Source organism: Rhincodon typus, chromosome 1, assembly GCF_021869965.1.
Source record: "Rhincodon typus isolate 14 chromosome 1, sRhiTyp1.1, whole genome shotgun sequence".
In the NCBI taxonomy this organism is placed as follows: Eukaryota; Metazoa; Chordata; class Chondrichthyes; order Orectolobiformes; family Rhincodontidae; genus Rhincodon; species Rhincodon typus.
Window position 1 is genome coordinate 77,801,650 of NC_063332.1, and position 19,942 is coordinate 77,821,591.

General features: G+C 39.8%; 1 long non-coding RNA gene across 1 annotated transcript; it reads right to left on the bottom strand.

Annotated features, from left to right (window-relative positions):
- Positions 1 to 14,587: 14,587 nt before the first annotated feature.
- On the bottom strand, positions 14,588 to 17,290 carry LOC125484715. The gene is made up of 3 exons (XR_007263534.1): positions 17,028 to 17,290; positions 15,843 to 15,995; positions 14,588 to 15,525 (listed from the first exon to the last, which is right to left on the bottom strand). It is a non-coding gene; the product is annotated as an uncharacterized LOC125484715 (long non-coding RNA).
- Between the last annotated feature and the right edge of the window lie 2,652 nt (positions 17,291 to 19,942).

Consider the following 19,942-nt stretch of genomic DNA (forward strand, 5'->3'; position numbering starts at 1 on the left):
GTTATGGATCGATTGGAAAGTTAACTCTGGTTGAGGTATTGCCATGCGAAAGGAAGGGGAAACTATACATTACCCAAGCTCTCCATAATTCAAGCAAGGGACAAATCATGAACATGTTCTCTTTCTTTGGAAAGAATAGATCCTGGAAATGAACTTATGTCATTCCTAACAAGCCCATTATGAGATTAATTGATTATCTTAAATTGATTGTTTGTATGGCTATTAGCACACACAGAATTGTTCAGCAAGTCCTGCAAATCACAGAATTACATCTTACATTAAATGTATTATTTTGGGTTTAGCAGTGCAGACAGGTTGAATATGGTCTGTATTCTACCTCTTATGAATAACTGAAGGAACATACAATTTGATTCAATTAGCGAATCACTGAAAGTCCAGGCTGTGAACCTGGTACCATAGAAGCACTAAAGTTCAAATGCAACATTGCTCGATTGTGAAGTATCCAAAACTTCTTTTTGTACTGAGAGCAGCTTCTAGTTAGTGGTAAATGCCACTGCATGCTTCCAGCATGTAATGTCTTCCTTAACATACTGTTCAGATTTTTGGAATACTTTGTAGAATATTGAGTGTTATGTCTGATCTACAAAGGAAGGCCTCTTCTGGAGTACTGTGTCCAGTTCTGGTCACCCAGTTATAGGAAGGATATTATTAAGCTGGAGAGGGTTCAGAAGATATTTACGAGGATGTTGCCAGGTACGGAAGGTTTGAATTATAAAGAAAGGCTGGATAGGCTGGGACTTTCTTCACTGGAGCATAGGAAGTTGAGAGGCGACTTGATAGAAGTTTATAAAATAATGAGAAGTATAGATTGAGTTAATGGTACTTGTCTTTTTCCTAGGATGGAGGATTTCAAGACTAGGGGCCACATTTTCAAGATGAGTGGAGAGAGGTTTAAAAAAAAGATATGAGAAGAAAATTTTTTGCACAGAGGGTGGTTCATGTATGGAATGAACTTCCTGAGGAAGTGGTGGATGCGGATACAATTACAATGTTTAAACGACATTTGGTAGGATACATGAAAAGGAAAGGTTTGGAGGGATATAGGCCAGGAGCAGGCAGGTGGGACTAGTTTAGTTTAGGATTATGTTTGGCATGAACTGGTTGGACCGAAAGGTCTGTTGCCGTGCTGTATGACTCTATGACTCTTAAGACTGGACAAATCAAAACTGTCCAGTTATTGCCAGTCTGTTCCCTAATGATTGGCTTTGTGAAGGAAGTTGTGTTGATTGGGTTGTTAAGTGACTCCTATGCAGCAACAATCTACTCAACAATGCTCAGTTTAGGCTTTGCTTGTCCCACTTGGCTCACCACCTCATTAAAATCTTGGTACAAACATGGATGTAAGCATGAAAAGATAGGATAAGAGCAACTTCCATTGACATCAAGGCAGCAGTTGACTGAGGACAGTATTAAGAAGCCCCAGCAAAATTAAAATCAACAGGGATAAAGAGTGAGGGGGAGATCTCTCTATTGACTGGAGTCATACTTAGCACAAATGAGGATGGGTTGTAATTATTGAAAGTCAGTTATCTCATCCCAAGGACATTTCCTGCAGTTCCTCAGAGTAGTATTTGGGCCCTATAATCTTCACCCTGCTTTATCAATGACCTTCCCTTCATCATAAGGTCAGAAGTGGTGATGTTCCTAATGATTGCACAATTTTAAGTTCTATCTGTGTTTCCTCAGATACCAAAGCTACCTGTGCCCACAATCAGCAAGATTGGGGCAATAACCAGTCTGAGCTAGATAATTGACAAGTATCATTCCACCACACAATTCCAGGCACTGGTGATCTCCACAAGGAATTTAACCACATCACCCTGCTATTCAATGGAATTACCATCATTGAAAACCCCAGAAGCAACATCCCTGAGGATCACCATCGATCAGAAATTTAGACACATAAATATTTTGCTACAATAGCAAAGCAGAGACTGGGAATTCTGTGACAAGTAACTCACCTCCTGTCTTTCCAAAACCTGTCTACTATCTAGGAGGCACAAATCAGAAGTGTCATGGAACAATCTCTGCTGGCCTTGATCATTATCGTGGACAAAGCAGCTCTCCGATAAGACTCCATCTACCACCTTAAATACCACTCCCTCCACCACTAACACACAGACGCAGCATTTACAAGATTCACTGCAGCAATTTTCCAAATACTCTTTGACAGTTTCTTCCAAACCCACAATCTTTATCATCTGGAAGGTGAGGTGAGTACTCGCACAGGCATATCATCTTCTTTGTCCTGCTCCAAGTCACGCACCATTCCAACTTGAAATGATATTCTGTTCCTTCATTGTCTCTAGATCAAAATCCTGGAACTCCCTACCTAATAACTTTGCCACAAATACTTTGTATATCAATGAGGTAACTTACCACCACTTTCAAAAGGCAAGTGGTGAATTGATACAGTTTTAAAAACTAGACCATGTTATTGACGGCAATGCAAGGTATCCTAGGTTACAGTCCTAAGGCATTAATGACTCAACTCACTCTTAGTTGTCGATCTCTGGAGGTTTTCCTGTCTCTCAGGCTTTATTCAGGGAAGGGAGAGAGTGCAAGAAAAGAGACCACAAGAGAGTTAGTGAAATTATACAATAAAATGATGAGCATGGACTACAGGCAGCCAAACAGAAGGATAGAATGGGTACGATAAGTTGATAAACCCTACACATGTCTTATCTCATTTCCCATACACTAACCTGCTTTTGAAACTGACCAGTGGGGAAGGTAAGGCTGAGGGTGTTGTGTGGGTGGCAGGAAAGATGACAGCAAGTTCAAAATGTAAGATAAACTGAACAACTATTCTGTGTTAAATCAAATAACCATCTTCATTCACAAAAATATTGTTGCTCTACTGATGTATGGTTTACTGCAATGATACATTTTCCGTCCCCAAAGAAACTGCATTCTAGTAGCTAAATGAAAGTGTTGTAAGTGCAACCCTTGCTTTCTAGTATTGAAAATCGATAAACTATGCATTGGAGGGCACTATTCTTACATTTATAGTCCATTGCATTCTCATGGTGGCTAGTGATTTTCTATTTTTTTTCTTTATTCATTCACAGGATGAGGGCATCGCTGGCTAGGCAGCATTTATTGCCTATCCCTAATTGCCCAGAGGGGTGTTAAGAGTCAACCTCATTGCTGTGGGTCTGGAGTCACATGTAGGCTGGACCAAGTAAGGATGGCAGTTTCCTTCCCTAAGGGATATTAGAGAGAGTGAGAGGAGAACGAGGGAAAGAGAGAGAGAGAAGAGAACTTAGAGAGAAGAGATATTAGTGAACCAGATGGGTTTTTCCCAACAATTGACAATGGATTCACGATAATCATTAGACTCTTAATTCCAGATATTTATTGAATTCAAATTCCACCATCTGCAGTCTAATCTGGGATTAGAAAGCGGTCCCCAGAATTTTATCTGGCCTCTGGATTATCAGTCTAGCGATAATACCAGTAGGCCATTGCCTCTCCATCTAACATCAACAGTTAATTTTTAAAAATTGGCAACTAAATGTCTGCTCCACATTTCAGTAACCTTGCTATTTGATTCAACTTTATACCTACAACTAGTATTTTGTTGTTGTTGCTTTAGAAAGTATATGTATGTCCTTAAAAGGATCAGATTTTCAGTACTTGGATGGTTTGGAGCACACATGTAAACACGAAACTGTTGCAGGCTAAAATAATCACGTTAAGCTGATCAGAATTGATTTCAAAGAAGTATCTGTTTTGCAGTGTGATTTATTTTACACAGAAGTTAGTTACAAGATAAATCTGGCCATTTGTTGAATGTGGTTGTACTTCCTGCTGCAACCTGGAATGTTGCATTTCGAGGAGTTATTCACAGGCATAACTTAGTTTCACTCTGCTGGAACAGACTGCCTTTGTTCTTTCAACTGGGCATCAGATTCCCAAATTAAGCTCCTTTGTTTCATTTTGAAAAAAAAACTCCTCTCAGTTACTGCTAATTTTTATTTGCACCCTCATTCTCTTGGTCTCTCCTGTGTCACTTACAACCAGCTGAAGACTGTTCTCTGGCCTTTGTCGCAATTCAGCCCAGTGTGATTCACTCTTTATGCAACTTTGTTCCAAGAACTCCTTCCAGGTGAAACTGTAACCAATTTATAATTTTTTGAATTTTGTATACTATGTTTGCTGCTCACAATGTGCTCTCCTATGCATTATGGGGAGCAGGTGTGCAAACACAGTTTTGATAGCTATTAGGTAGAACCGTCCCATTCTGACCACAAGTTTGACCCTGAGCTTCGGGTCACTGTTCTCAGCTGCACTCCCACTCTGATCTCTCTCTCTCTCTCTCTTTTCCATCTCCTACACCATTCAAATAAAGATCAGTGGAAGATCAAGGAATACCATCTCATCTTTTGATCAGCTACTTTACAACTTTCTAGCCTTGACATTAAGTGCAATTATTTCAAGTCATAACCACTGCTTCCATTTTTTTGATAATTACTATGGTAATAATTCTGATATTGTCACTTATACTTCCTCTTAACTCACGTTTCCTTGACCTGTGGCCATTTCTGTTCATCTCCACCATTACTGTCTTTTAATTCCTCCCGCATTCCATCCTGTTACAGACTTTACCTCTTACCCTTTCCTCCCCTTGCCTCTCCTTTCCTTCTTCTGAACTTGTTTCAAACCTGCTGCATCAAAATTAGCTTATTCTAGTTCCAATGAAAGATCATTATCCTGAAACCTTCTCTCTCTTCACATAGATTGCTGCTACATTTATGTTTTAAATGCACGTTTCCAGTATTATGGACCAGACCAGATCCTCCAAAGTATATTCTGGATATAGCCTAGACCATAACTTTTATATTTGTTTAAAAGTGAGTGCAAGGTGCTGTGTCTCAGATATGATTTGATTGGTCCATCACTAAGCTTTAATCAAAACCCACTTTATTTTTACAATGCAGCTAAAATATGACGAAAAGAAGAATTGGCATAACTTTGGTCTATTAAAATTCTTAACAAGATAATATATTATTTAACACTAATCATCAATTGTTTCAATATAGGCAGCATCCCATAAACACATCTTTGGCAAAGGCAACTCAGCATCAGTTATTAGTCTCACATGCTGTCTCTGTCCAGTCCAGTAAAAAGATAACCAAAACAAACAATCTCCTCTTTTGATATTTTTTAAGAAGAAGCCTCTCTGTTTGAGACTTCACATAGCAGCAGAAAACTTAAGCTTTAAACTCCAGCACTCAGTAAAAACAACCAACTAACTGAAAGCAAAATCAAAATCCTTTGGGTCTGAGGGAGCCTGACTCCACCCACTCATGATTCTTTTGTTAAAAAGAAAACAGGGAGAGCTCAAAGCTGTTTATCACTGCCTGTCTGAAGGAAACATTTCAACACCACTGTGACAATATGCCCCTGCAAGAAAATGGGATAGAACACATCTCTTAAAGGCCCAGTATTGTCACACCAGCATTATATGTTTGTTTTAATTCATTCTCTCATTGTTTTCCTTTTTCCTAAAGTTCCAATGCGCATTAAATATCATTACTGAAATAAACCTGGAAAGTGCCGCAATACTCAGCAGGCAAAACAGCATCTATGGAGAGAAGCAGAGATTACAGAGATATGTTTAGGCCTGCGTGGGAGCATACGCTGCTGAGCCCATTTGCAACTGTGGTGAACAATTTTATAATATCATCTTAGGACCTACTATTCTGGGCTCCAGCTTGGATTGAGGAGGGCAGGGAGTCAGGAAGCCCTGTTTGCAAAGTGCAACTGCAGCAAATCGATGACGTTTGCTCATCGTGAAACTTGAGGCTTGTCTCAATTTATTTGATTTCAGTGTTTTGAAATGAGCCTGTCTTTGTCAGGTTTTCCAAACCCTGAACCTGACTTTACTTCTCGCCACCAACAAACGATATTCAAACTACTGTCAATGCTCACTCCCCTCACAACCCCCAGCAATGCTCTGCTCCCCTTGATATTAATCACTTCCGCCAACATGACCGAGCATCTGCTAGACAAAGAGGCCATGATTCCAGACACTAACCTGAAGAACAGGGAAGGATGTAGGGTTTGGAGAGGGGTTGGTGAAGCATTGTATTTTATTAATTTACAGGATGTGGACATTGCTGGCTTGGACAGCATTATTGCCTAGCCCTGATTGCCCTTGGGAAGGTGGTGGCAAAATGCTGTAATCCATTTGAGTAGATATCCCCACAAAGCCATTAGAGAGGGAGCACCGGGGCTTTGATGCAGGAAAGTGAGGGAAGAGCAAGTTATGTCCAATCAGGATGGCGAGTGGCTTGGAGAGGAATTTGCAGGTGATGGTGTTCCCATGCATCTGCTGCTCTTGTCCTTCTGGAGAGAAGTGGTCTCGCTCCTTCTTCACGTGTCAGTGAGCGAGATGGCAAACAAAAGATAAGCAGAATAAAATGAACAGTGAGAAAATAAACTTTGAGGGTAAATGAGCAAGTAATGTAAAAATAGATGGTAAGAGCTTCTTTAAATATATGTGAAGGAAGAGAGAAGTTAAAGCAGACATAGGCCTCTAAGTGAAGAAGACCAGGTAAATAATAATGGGAACCAGGAAATTGCATAGGAATTCAGTAAAAAAACTTTGGATTGGTCTTCACATTAGAAGACTAATAATACAAATAGCATTCCAAAAATGTCAAATAAAAAAAGTTACATAAAGAAAGAAATACAATATCTATCATTAGAAAAATTATGCTAATGAAACTGATGGGACTAAAAACTGATAAGGACCTAATGGGTTGCATCTTAGTAACACTTTTCAAAAAGGGAGGGAATAAATAAAACAGGCAACCATAAGGGAGTTATTGGGAAAGATTTAGATTCTATTTTAAAGGATGTAATTGCAGCACATTTAAAATACATAATATAATCAAGCAGTGACAACAGGGAAGTAAAAACCGAAAGAACTGCGGATGCTGTAAATCAGGAACAAAAACAGAAGTTGCTGGAAAAGTTCAACAGGTCTGGCAGCATCTGGGAAGAAAAAAATCAGAGTTAACATTACAGGTCTACTGACCCTTCCTCACAACAGGGAAATCATGCCTATGAAACTTATTAGAATTCTTTACAAGGTAACAAGCAGGATTATTGAAGAGGAACCAATTGCTGTAGCTGTAACATAATTAGGTATCCAAAACACATTTAATGAGTTAGCGCACATTAGGCTACTTAATGAGATAAGAGCCCATGCTGTTGGAGATACTACGTTAGCATGGACATAGTATTAACCAATAAAAGACAGTTGGGATGGGGTGGGGTGCTGTTTCAGGATGGCAAGCTGTAACTAGTGGTGTGCCACAGGGATCAATACTTGGGCTGTAATTATTTACAATACTATATGTTAATGACTTGGATGAGCAAAGTGAATGTATAATAGTTATGTTTGTAGATGCCACTAAAATAGGTGGGTAAGAAAATGATGAGGATGACACAAAGAGTCTGGAGAGGTATATAGACAGGTTCAATGAGTGGAAAAAATGTGGTAAATGGAATAAAATTTGGGAAAATATAGGGTTATGCATTTTGGCATGAAGAATAGAGGAACTGAATATTATTTAAATGGAGAAATATTGCAGAAAGCTGCAGGATAGAGGGACTTGGGGGGTCTTCAAAAAATTTAGAATATAAATTCAGCAGGTAATAGGGAAGGCAGATGGAATATTGGCCTTAATTTTGAAAGGAATGGAATATAAAAATAGGGAGGTTTTGCTGAAACTATGCAAGGCTAGACTACACGTAGAATACTGTGAACAGTTTAGTTCCCCTTATCTAAGTAAATGTATACTTGCATTGGAGGCTTGATTTGCTTCTGAGGAAAGGTTGAGTAGGTCGGACTCGTACTCAGAGTTTAGAAGAATGAGAGGAGACTTCACTGATACTTGTAACATTCCCAGGCTGCGAGACATCTGCAGTTCCTACTATCTCTAGATGTAGAGAGGTTGTTTCTCATATTGGAAAATCTAGAGCCAGAGGGCATAAACTCAGAGTAAGAGACCACCCATTTAAGAAAGAGGAGCATTCTTTTTCTCTTGGAGGGCTATGAATCTGTGGAATTCTTAACTGCAGAGGGCCATAGAGACAGGATCATTATGTATATTCAAAGCTGGGATAGACAAATATTTAATCAGCAAAGGGAATCAAGGGGTAAGGTGAAAAAAGGAAAGTGGAGTTGAAGATCATCAGATCAGTCATGATCTCATTTAAGACAGAGCAGATTTGACAGGCCAAATGGACTACTTCTGCTCTTAAGTGTTATGATCTTATGGTCTAACACAGGCAGAAAGATGGAGTGAACATTTGAGCAAATAGGGACCATCAAACCCAAATCTCCAACAATGAGGTCAGTGTTCGAGACAATCTTGATGTGGCTTGGGCCATGCAGTTCTGCTCGTTAGAAGTTTAATCTTCCTGGATAAATGTCACAACATGGTGGAACTTCCTCAGGGTCCTGACTCACAACAGCAGCTAACATCTCAACATTCACTATCAGAAGATCAGAATATTTTGCTCATGAATTTCTTCATCAATGATTTATTTTGTAGTGACACTTTAGCAAATTGTGGAAATAAATGACCAGAAAGGTTGTTTTGTTTTTAAACAGACATGGTGTTACCTGTTTGACGCTAGCCCCTTTTAGATATGTGGGCCCAAACCTTTTCAACAAAGAAATACACACTTACCTCAAGAGGAGTTCTTCCAGACCATGGTCCTTTGCTACTGAAGCAGACTAGTCTAGGTCAGGAATCCACTCAACAAGCAGTGGAGTGGATAAATGTAGCTGGTTCAATAAAAACTTTAGCATTCTGAGATTTAAAGGTGCTAAGGGCATTTTGATAGACGCTGAAAGATGGTAAGTGTGTGAGGCAAGCAGATGAGGGAGTAGGGTAGCATGTTGGTAATGGAAAGGGTGCAAGGTGAGTGAGGGTGTAAGATAGTAGGTGGGTGAGGGATGAGGTGCCAGGTGAGTTGGACTGAATGACAAATGATTGAGGGGCATGATGCCATGTGGGTAGGGGACATGGTGCCAGTTAGATGATAGGGGTGAGTGACAGGTGGGTGAGGCAGTGGGGTACAAAGTAGATGGAAGGATGACAGGTGGATGGAGGTTAAAGTACCATATAGATGGTAGGTAGGGTACCAGGTAGGTGATGGGGGTAGAGTAATAGGTGGGTGAGGGGTATCAGATGGCAGGTGTGGTGAAGATTGGTACTGAGTGTAACAGTTATTTATGGCGGTTTGGGGATTCACTGGTTCAGTGAGAAGCCAAGGAGTTCAATTTATTATTCACCCAGGAGTTAGGTATGGTTTTAAATCCTGTAATTGTTCCTGGGCACAGAGTCATAGAGTTATACAGCACAGAAACTGACCCTTTGGTCCAACTCATCCATGCCAACCAGTTATCCTAAACTGATCTAGTCCCATTTGCTGGCCAATATCCCTCTAAACTATTCCTATTCATGTAACCATCCAGATGCCTTTTAAATGTTGCAATTGTACCAACATCCAGCACTTCCTCTGGCAGCTCGTTCCATACATGCACCAACCTCTGCATGAAAACATTGCCCCTCAGGTCTCAATTAAATCTTTCCCCTTTCACCTTAAAACCTAGGCCCTCTAGTTTTGTATCCTGCCACCCTGGGGAAAAGACCTTGGCTATTCACTCACTCCATGCCCCTCCTGATTTTATAAACTTTATTCAGTGAAACTAGCCACAACCTCCTGAGAGACGAGAGTGGAAATTTGCAGCAGAGGCCACATACACAGGATCCCCACTTCTTCTCTGCCTGTCCAAATCTGGGCTGTATTTGAAGGATGAACACATAATAGATCTGTTCACAAATAGGCAGCTGGGCCATATCAGGCAATAGAAGCAGCTGCCGAAAATGTGTAAATACACCTGACTCCAGAAATTAGAAAGGGGTCAGGAAAGGTTATATTGTTAAATGGAATCCCACACTGCTGTGTATTTGCTTCCTCACCACCACCTACAACCCCACCCTGCCCCTGCATTACACACAGCACAGCAGAGAGCAACCCAAGGACAATTTCCCTATAGGCTTTGGACAGCATACCACACTGTTACTGTTGTAGATGCTTTGTACATAGGTAATTGGCTCCATGTAAGAAATCAAGACGTATAATATCCCATTTGCTCTAATCTACATTCTACTTTTCTAGCGATGTAGCATAACTCCCATGTTTGCTTTACAAAGCGGGGTTACTGTACTACTAAGTGGGATGAAATTGCACTTGCAAAGTTTGTTCCCAAAGGACATATGCCTTTTTATGCTGACATACTGTTTAGAGAAAGGTAACAGCTGACAAGTGCAGTATTTATTCTGTTTCAAAAGGTTTGCAGTGAACTAGCCCTTCAAAGCTGACCTTACCAGTCCCCAATCTCTTATTAATCCATGTTTAGAATGACAGATCGACCTGTTGCCCAGTCTCACCAGATGAGATAATGTCAATGCAAATAAACATTGAAAAAAGCAAACACTGAAGAACAAGTATTTTCCCAAAGACTTTCTATAGCTGGTGCTGAAAGAAAATAGGCAGTTCGTACCCGTTTATGTTGTGTTGCCTTTTGTATTGTATTGCAGGAGCTATTGTTTCTAATATTGTAAAAGCAGTATATTTTAATACATTTGTTGCTTATTATCACCACATGGGTTCATCAAATGCTATATTTGTGCTTTTAAACTTAGATAGTTATGCCGCACTTTAAAAGTTAATTGCTTTTGGAGGAGGTAGCAGAGTGAGGTATATAGATGTGCTGCTTCTCCAAGCAGCCCTATAGGGATCATATCATTAATTCCACACATTCCAAGTTATTGGTCTTGGAGGAGTATCAAAGAAGGCCTGAGAAAAGTGAAGGGCTTTCCCACAAGTATAGTAGTAAACTGAAGCTGGGAAGGCTGCAGAATGAGGAAAGATGAAATATTTTTGATTAGTTTAGAGTTAGAAAATTGAAAAAAATACAACCTGCACAAATACAAATTCAACAGCAAAATAGATTATTATTTGATTTGTATCTCCTTGCAGCACTTTATTTAAATAGAGGTCTTGAAATCTAGGCAGTATGACAGTACACAGCAATAGCCGGCCAGCAACTACACTTTGCCTTCCGGCCAGTTAGTATTTATGAAAACAATAGGGGGCGCTGTCTCTTCATTCTGCTCATTGTGAGGAATGGGAAGAGAGAGTTGTGATACTGGGAAACAATAGTCTACATTCACATTCAAACCACATACTCAACTCCTCCACGTCAGCATCCTGGATCCTTCCTGGGTTGCATTAAGTGGGATTTTAACTGCAACAAAATGTGGATTCATTCACTGAAAAAAAAAGCTGCATTTTTTATATTGTTCTCCAATGTTTGTGGTTTATCTCTTTCGATTCTCACAAATTGAAAATTACCAAAGTACTTAAAGGTAAAGTACCCCATGGTTCATGGTGTGGTTCTTGTTGTATTGACAGTAACCTGGTCACAAACACAAGATGAACAATGTCATCCTTCAGCTGATTGAACTGATGCTGATCATTTCATTTCTATGTGGGGATATCTCAGCATTTCCTTGGCACTGTTATAAAGCAGTAACTGGAAACAAGAGTATGAACAGAAGACAAAAGTGAATGATGTGGACATAAGAACTAGGAGCAGGAGTAGGCAATTCAGCCCCTCCAGGCTGCTCCACCATTTATTACTATCATGGCCAATCTCTTCTCAGCATCAACTCCACTTTCCAGTCTGCTCTCCATAACCCTTCAACCCATCGCTTGTTAAAAATCTATATATCTTCTCCTTAAATTTACTCAGTGTTACAGCATCCACTCATTCTGGGCAATTAAATTTCACAAATTCATGGCCATTCCTGATGAAGGGTGTAAACCTGAAACATTGACTTTCCTACCCCCTCTGATGCTGCCTGACCTGCTGTGGTATTCCAGCTCCACACTGTATCAACAATTTCTCCTCATCTCTCTTTTAAATCTGCCAGAACTTATCCTAAAACTATGAACTCTCATTCTAGATTGTCCCACATAAGGAATCATCCTTTCTACATTTGCTTTGTCCATCTCCTTTAGCATCTTACGTACCTCAGTTAGATATACTCTCATTCTCCTAAACTCCAGAGACTAGAAGCCTAAACTGCTCAATCTTTCCTCATAAGACAATTCCCTCATTAGGGATCAATTTAGTGAACCTCCTCTGAACTGCCTCCAATACAACTACATCTCTCCTCAAGTAAAACAAACAAGTAGAAAGAAACAAGTAGAAAGTGCAGTTCTTAAATCATAAACTAAAACAGGCTAGTGGAAAAAGAGGTTTTTTTTTATTTTGGCACAATGTTTAATGGATTATATGCCGGAAAACAAGACATTTGCCAGAAAAAATCTTCCATAACATCAAACCATCCAAAAGTACTTTATAGCCAATGACTGTAGCTGTGTAATGTCTGTGGTAATGTAGGAAATGCCACTGTCAATTTGTATACCGTATGTTCCCACTAACAGCAATGTGATGATATTTTGTGTTGTATGAGATGCTAAATACTGACCAAGACGTGAGGTATACTTCCCTTGCTCCTATTTGAAATAGAGCCACAGGATCTTTTACAACCACTTAAGAGGACAGGTGGGCCCTTAGGTTATTCTAATCCAATGGGTACCAATCTGTCAATTCTACACAGCAGTGTCAGACTTGGTTTTTGACCTGGTACTCAAACTCAGGACCTTATGACTGAGAGGAGCCATTGAAACCACCAACTGAGTCAAAGCTTACACTGTAACATTTTCCAAAAGGTGTTCAATAAATGATTGCACTATGAGCTACTTAAAAGATAAGAGCCTGTGCTGTTGGGGGTGCAATATTAGCATGGATAGAGGATTGGCTAAGTAATAGAAGATAGAGTGTTGTGATAATGAGGGCATTTCCAGGATAGACCAATCTGTAATTAGTGGAGTGCCACAGGGACCAATGCTGCGGCCACAGCTATTTACAACATGTATTAATGTGTTGGATGAGGAAAATGAATGCACTGTAGCCAAGTTTGCGGCTGACACAAAAGTAGGTGAGAAGGCAAGTGGTGAGGATGACACAAAGAGTCTACAGAGCGATACAGACAAATTAAGTGAGTGGACTAAAACATGGCAGATGGAATGTAATGTGGGGAAATGTGAGGTTATGCACTTTGGCAGGATGAATAGAAAAGCTGAATATTATATAAATGGGGACCAACCGTGGCAGCACAGAGGAATTTGGAGTCATGTAGTCATACAGTCTAGAGGTGTGCAGCACGGAAACAGATCTTTTGGTCCAACTTATCCATGCTGACCAGATATCCTAAACTGACCAAGTCTCATTTATGAGCATTTGTCACATATCCCTTCATATTTATGTACCCACCCAGATGCCTTTTAAATACTGTACTTGTACCAGCCTTCCCCACCTCCTCTGGTAGCTCATTCCATACAACACCACTCCCTGCATGAAAATGTTTCCCCTTAGGTCCCTTTTGAATCTTTCCCCTCTCACCTTAAACTTATGGCATCTAGTTTTAGACTCTCCCTACCCTGGGGAAAAGACCTTGACTATTAGTATTCACCCAGGTTATGCCCCTCATGAATTTATAAGAAACTTCTATAAGGTCACCCCTCAGCCTCTGATGCTCCAGAGAAAATAGCCCCAGCCTATTCAGCCTCTCCCTATAGCTCAAATCCTTCAATCCTGGCAATATCCTTTTAAATCTTTTCTGAACCCTTTCAAGTTTCACAACATCAGTCTTCTAAAAGTGGCCTAACCAATGTCCTGTACAACCGCAACATAACCTCTCAACTCCCATACTCAATGCACTGACCAATAGAGGCAAGCATACCAAAGGCCTTCTTCACTGTCCTGTCTACCTGTGACTCTGCGTTCAACAAACTATGAACCTGCATCCCCAGATCTCTTTGTTCGGCAACTCTCACCAAGACCTTACCATTAAGTGTATAATTCCTGCCCTGACTTGCCCTATGAAAATGCAATGCTTGACATTTATCTAAATTAACCTCCATCTGCCACTCCTCATTAGCCCATCTGATCAAGGTCCCATTGTACTCTGAGGTAACCTTCTTTGTTGTCCACTGCATCTCTAATTTTGGTGTCATCTGCAAACTTACTAACCATACCTCCTATGTTCACATCAAAATCATTTATATAAATGGCTGAAGCAGTGGACCCAGCCCTGATCCTTATGGCACACCGCTGGTCACAGGCCTCCAGTCTGAAAAGCAATCCTCCACCACCAAACTCTGTCTCCTACCTTCGAGCCAATGTTGCATTCAAATCACTAGTTCTCCCTGTATTCAATGTGATCTAACTTTGCTAACCAGTCTACAATGTGGAACCTTGTAGAATACCTTGTTTATATGGACTTCAATAATATCCACCACTTTGCCGTCATCGATCATCTTTGTCACTTCTTCAAAAAACTCAATCAAGTTAGTGAGTCACGATTTCCCATGCACAAGCTCATGTTGACTATTCCCTCCAACAACCTACTCACCACTGATGTCAGGCTCACCAGTCTTTGGTTCCCTGGCTTTTCCTTACCACCTTTCTTAAATAATGGCACCACATTATCCAACCTCCAGTTTGCCAGTATCTCCCTTGTGGTTTTCGATGATACAAATCTGTCCTCATGGACGAATCGCAAACCTTCAAGGTTAGCAGGCAACAAGGAAGGCGAATAGAATGTTGGCCTTTGTTTCAAAGGGAATGGAGTGCAAAAACAGGGAAGTTTTGCTAAAACTATACAAAATACTAGTCAGACCACAGCTGGAATATTGTAGACAGTTTTGAGACTCTTATCTAAGGATACTTGCATTGGAGGCAGTCCAGGTTTGGAGGGATTTTCTTATGAGGAGAAGTTGAGTAAGTTGGGCCTATACTTGTTGGAATTTAGAAGAATGAGGGCAACCTTATTAAAACATCACATTATCAGGTGTTTATAAATAATGCATAAAATAATGTCTCAACTATATCATACTCAGCTCAAGAGTTTTGACAACGTGATAGGGTTAATAGTTTAGAGGTGCAGATGCTTTTGGAAAATATTTTTTCAGACTCAAACCAACAGCTCAAAATACAAGTGACCTTCCCTATGCCCTGCATGCTCTCCTCCCTGCTACACTTCCTTCACAAAAAGGCAGTAATACATGACCAATACATTGAGGTTTATGTGTAACATCTTCTGTGTACTATAAGCTTAAAAGTGTACACCACAATGTGATATTGCATTCCAGGAAGGTCACAGATGTCACAAGATTCTTCACCCACCATCAGAGCTCTGTTCAAGTTTTGTTACTCGTAGATTCATCCTCTGGATGTTGAGTCTACATGTAGATATTTTCTACCTTCCCAGGGCATTCATCTTCAACGAGATTCACACATTCGCTGTCGACTCCAGTCATTTCACTTTAATGATTTCACTGTAATTCAATTTATAAAGTTCCAGAAACAATTCATACCCATAGTGGTGCTGACACAAATTAATTTGATGAATTTGCCTGTTAAGTTTGGTTTATGTGTTACCAAGTCACCGTAATTAATTACCACTGAAGCTTTCTAATTTCATACAGTTTAGAGCAGGGATCTAAAATTTACAAAATCTACAAAATTTTGTTACAAGTTTAGCTGTTAGTGTCTACACGCAACGGGAAGATGCTAAATTCCTGTTGGGCGTTTCAAAATTACACTGAAGACTGAATGAGCAGGAATTGCAATAAGATAGGGAAAAGACACATACTTGCCTCTGGATGTGTAATCCTTTATGAGTGAACATCAATCGTATTTCAGCACACATCCTTGGATTCCAGTTCTGGGCTGAATTTTATAAAGTCCATGGGAAACCTATAAAGATCCAGACTCCTGTATGCATGGAACCTGTACTCAATGTGTTCTATTCAAAGAAATGAGAGATACCAACTCTTTTAAAGGAGAGGAAAAACCACAGCATATTTACCGAAAACATGACAGTATGTGTGTGAATCAGAAAATCTTTTGGTACTCAATTGCCATTCAAACATGAAGATTTTGAAACTAATCCCAGCACTTACCTTGTCTTGGCAGGTGGCCTGTGGGCTCCCTGAATTTCCTGCCAATTTCCGGAATAGAAAATAGTGTAAAGTTGGCTAGTGCCTTTTAAGGGAGACAGGGGAATTAAAACCTTCTGGGACTTATTGCTCTTGCAGTGGATGGGTTTTGAACTGACACCAAAATTCAAAGTCACAGATATCACAGTCATAGATATCAGGCAAATTCAGCTGCTACTTGGGCCTGAATAAGATTCTCCAAACTGTAGTGTGATACATAAATTAATGAAGGAAAAACGTAAGCTAAGTTCTGACCATGTAGGTTTGGTGGGGGCAGGTAGAGGGGTGCAGAATTGGGATGTGGTTCTAGGTAGCAGTGGGTGAGCCAATGGTAGGGACCCCAAAGGTGAGGGATCCTTCAGTCTTTCAACTGATGTCCCAATCGCTCAACTGGCAGAAGTGAGGGCACAATTATAGCCCAGGTACATAAACCTGGTTTGGTACCTTCAGCAACTCACTGGAGGATAAGCTGACATTCATGTTAATTTGGGCTTAACTTTCCTAAATGAATGATAACATGACTGATTTTTTCTGAAATAAATAAAAAACTTCATTATCTCGAGAAAAAAATTTGTATGAACATCCTTACCATTTGTTTCTCTCAACATTTTCACCACACCTCCAATTTTGTAAGTTGGTAGAGTCCCCCAGCAAACCTCTGAATAACTTTGGCTGGCTATAGTCAATTCCATGGGGAAATTTGCAAATTATAACATCATCTTTTCTGGGTAAATGTTTCCTTAACTTCATTGAACTGTCCTTCCTAAATTTGCTCTTGATACTGGGAATTATAGAAACTGGGAATTCAAATTTGATTTATCTCAATATTCTGAACTTACCTCTTTGAAAATCTTTAGATAATGACCATTGAAACTTTAAAGCCAAACTGCAACAGTTTGCTGATTCTTTTCCTAGTGACTGTTCCAGGAACCCCTGCTGCGTAACAGATCCCAATGAAATCCTGGGGAGCAAAATGTCACACCCCTTATGATGATACAGAATATCTTGCAATAATATCTCACAAAAGAATATAAATTGATAGTCAGCAGCATCAAACCATAAATAATAACGTTGCTGTCTTTGAGATGTACTCTTTATTGTGTTGCACTTAGCACAATGGTAGTGACTATTATCCAGTAGAAACTGAAATCCTATCACATGCTGACTGTAGTCTGATGGAATGTTACAGGGACTGACGTGGATCAGGCTACACATGACAATTTACTGGGTGGAACAGACAGTACAGACTGAAAATATCTGGAAACCTTCAGCAATGTCATTTCATAACCATTTAATACATATCTTGTCAACAACAGATCATGTGATTTTTGGTAAACTTTAGCTGTCTTAAGACAACATCAATTATGCGCGGCTTAAGCTTCTTGAAGAAATCTATGTAATAGGAGACGTGGCAATCCTCAGAGGATGGGCAGTTGCTGTAAGATGCCACTTGATTTAGTGACCCCTGACAACGTGTTAATATTTCCCAGGAGAAATTGGCCAGGCTTTCCTAAGTCATGACGAATGATGCTGTCATATACTGTCCCTTCCCGCTGGTTAATAGTTCCTCCCAAAGGGAGCTTGGATGAAGATGGATAGTATGTTCCCAATGGATCTGAAGTACTGGCACACTATCAAATAAAACAAAACTCATTTCACAATTCATTCCAGTGATTTTCCAAAAGGATTCAGTCACATTATAATTACAGTGAGATCAATCTGTCAGCACAAGATAGAGAGTTGCCTATTGTGTCCGATTTACCTTTTTCAGTGGAGACTAATTCTCCGATGTCTGAAGTAACCATTCTGAGTTTCAGTTTTTTTAAAAAAACAAATTGATAGTTAACCATGGCAGAAGGAAGAAAATTAAACATTCTTGTCCCAAATGTTTCTAATTAAAAGATTAAGGTCTGCTTTTTGTCATTATTTTCCTACATGTGGGGAATGAACCTCGGAAATTTAACACAATCCTGGATCAACCCTTCTTCTTATTTTTCTTGTTTTTCACTCCTTCTCCATTTTCAAACACCTACATTATTCCATTGCAAAAATTATTGTTCTGTAAATAAAAGAAATTCAAAAGCCAATGGGTTAACTTGTCTGCCTTATTACCTCATTTTTCACTGATGTTGACAGGGCAGCTGCTTATTGCAACAGGACACACCAGGAGATACTAAACTGCCAGGAACAGACTATGAAAACAGAAAGTAAATAGACAATAACAGATTAATAAGGGTCTGTTTGAGAAATACAAACACAATGTTTGCACCTGGGCAGCTTGCAGTTATATTTATCATCTCTAGGTGAAGGGTTTGTTTTGCATATATATATCTTCATCAGCAGTAGATGAACAAAAGTAGGCCAATTTGGATTTAAACATAGTTTGATTTACCTCAGGCAATGTCCCCATGTCACTCATGAGACAAATCTGCAATTAAAGTAAAAATCTTCCGTTTTTCTTTAATGGAGGTACCCCAAGGTTATTGGCTTTGAGTCTTGCTAAAATTAGAACCTAAACGATCTCCTTACAGAGATGTTTTAACTGTTCTGTAATAGTTGCAATGTTTTTCTTGTCTCATTCACAACTATTTAGTTCTGCCCAGTCCTCCTCTGCCTGGGAAAAGGACCGTGAGCCTCAATGGTGATGGGTGCCTTTGCTCTTCTGTGGACCAGCAAACATTTTCATGTGATGAAGAAGATAGACTCAATGAGGTCCAATGACTGTCACCACATATTCTTGCTGTTGTGCTTTTCAGTTTATTCTTTCCAGAACTGTAATGGTCTCCACCTCTTTTCTAAGAATCAAAGCTGCAGTTAGATTTGAACAAAATGCAGTCAGGTTAATTTGATTTACAGATTAAAGTACTAATGCTACAACACATCATCACAAGGTAACATAAAGGCTCATCAAGGGGTTTGATTGCTGTGTTCTCTTAAAAGCAGCTGCTACTGGGTTAATACCACGGGAATGAAGCCCTTCATTGGATGATAATTTCTCATTTAAGGAACTGAATTGGCAGTGAAGCTAAAATAAAAATTCATGGGCTTTTCTACTACCTATTTAAGTAGAGTGAAGATGGGAAGGTGATAGATTCTCCATTCTCCATTCTCCATCCTCCATTCTCCATCCTCCATTCTCCATCCTCCATTCTCCATTCTCCATTCTCCATAAATGCCTCTTACCATCAAATTCATTGTGGAGAAAGGCAGTAGATTCTACCCAACTTATCCCAAAGTGAAGGAAAAGGAATTACAGGCATCATGGTAGACAGCTAACAACACAGAGAAGCAGCTTTGAAGAAGAGTTGTATGGGACTCGAAACATTAACTCTGTTTCTCTCTCCACAGATGCTCCTTGGCCTGCTGAGTTTCTCTAGTATTTACAGTTTTTATTTCTGACCTCTAGCATCAGGTTCAAAATAAATCAAACAGACTGAGGGAATGCTGGCTCTTTTCTCTAGACATCATCTCGCACACTGCGTTCAGCTTTGGGCAGTGAATGTCAGGAGAGACATTATGGCTTTTAAGGGTAAATTGCAGGTAATGGTATTTTTTTAAGCATCTGCTGCCTTGTCCTTCTCGATGACAGAAGTTGCTGGTTTGCAAAATGCTGTTGTAAAAGCCTTTGTCAGTTTTTACTTTGCATCCTGCAGATAGTACACACTGCTGCCAGTAGAGGAAGTAAATGTTGAAGATAGTAAATGCAGTGTTAATGAAATGGAACAGTTCCAAAAAAAAGTTAATTGACTCAGAA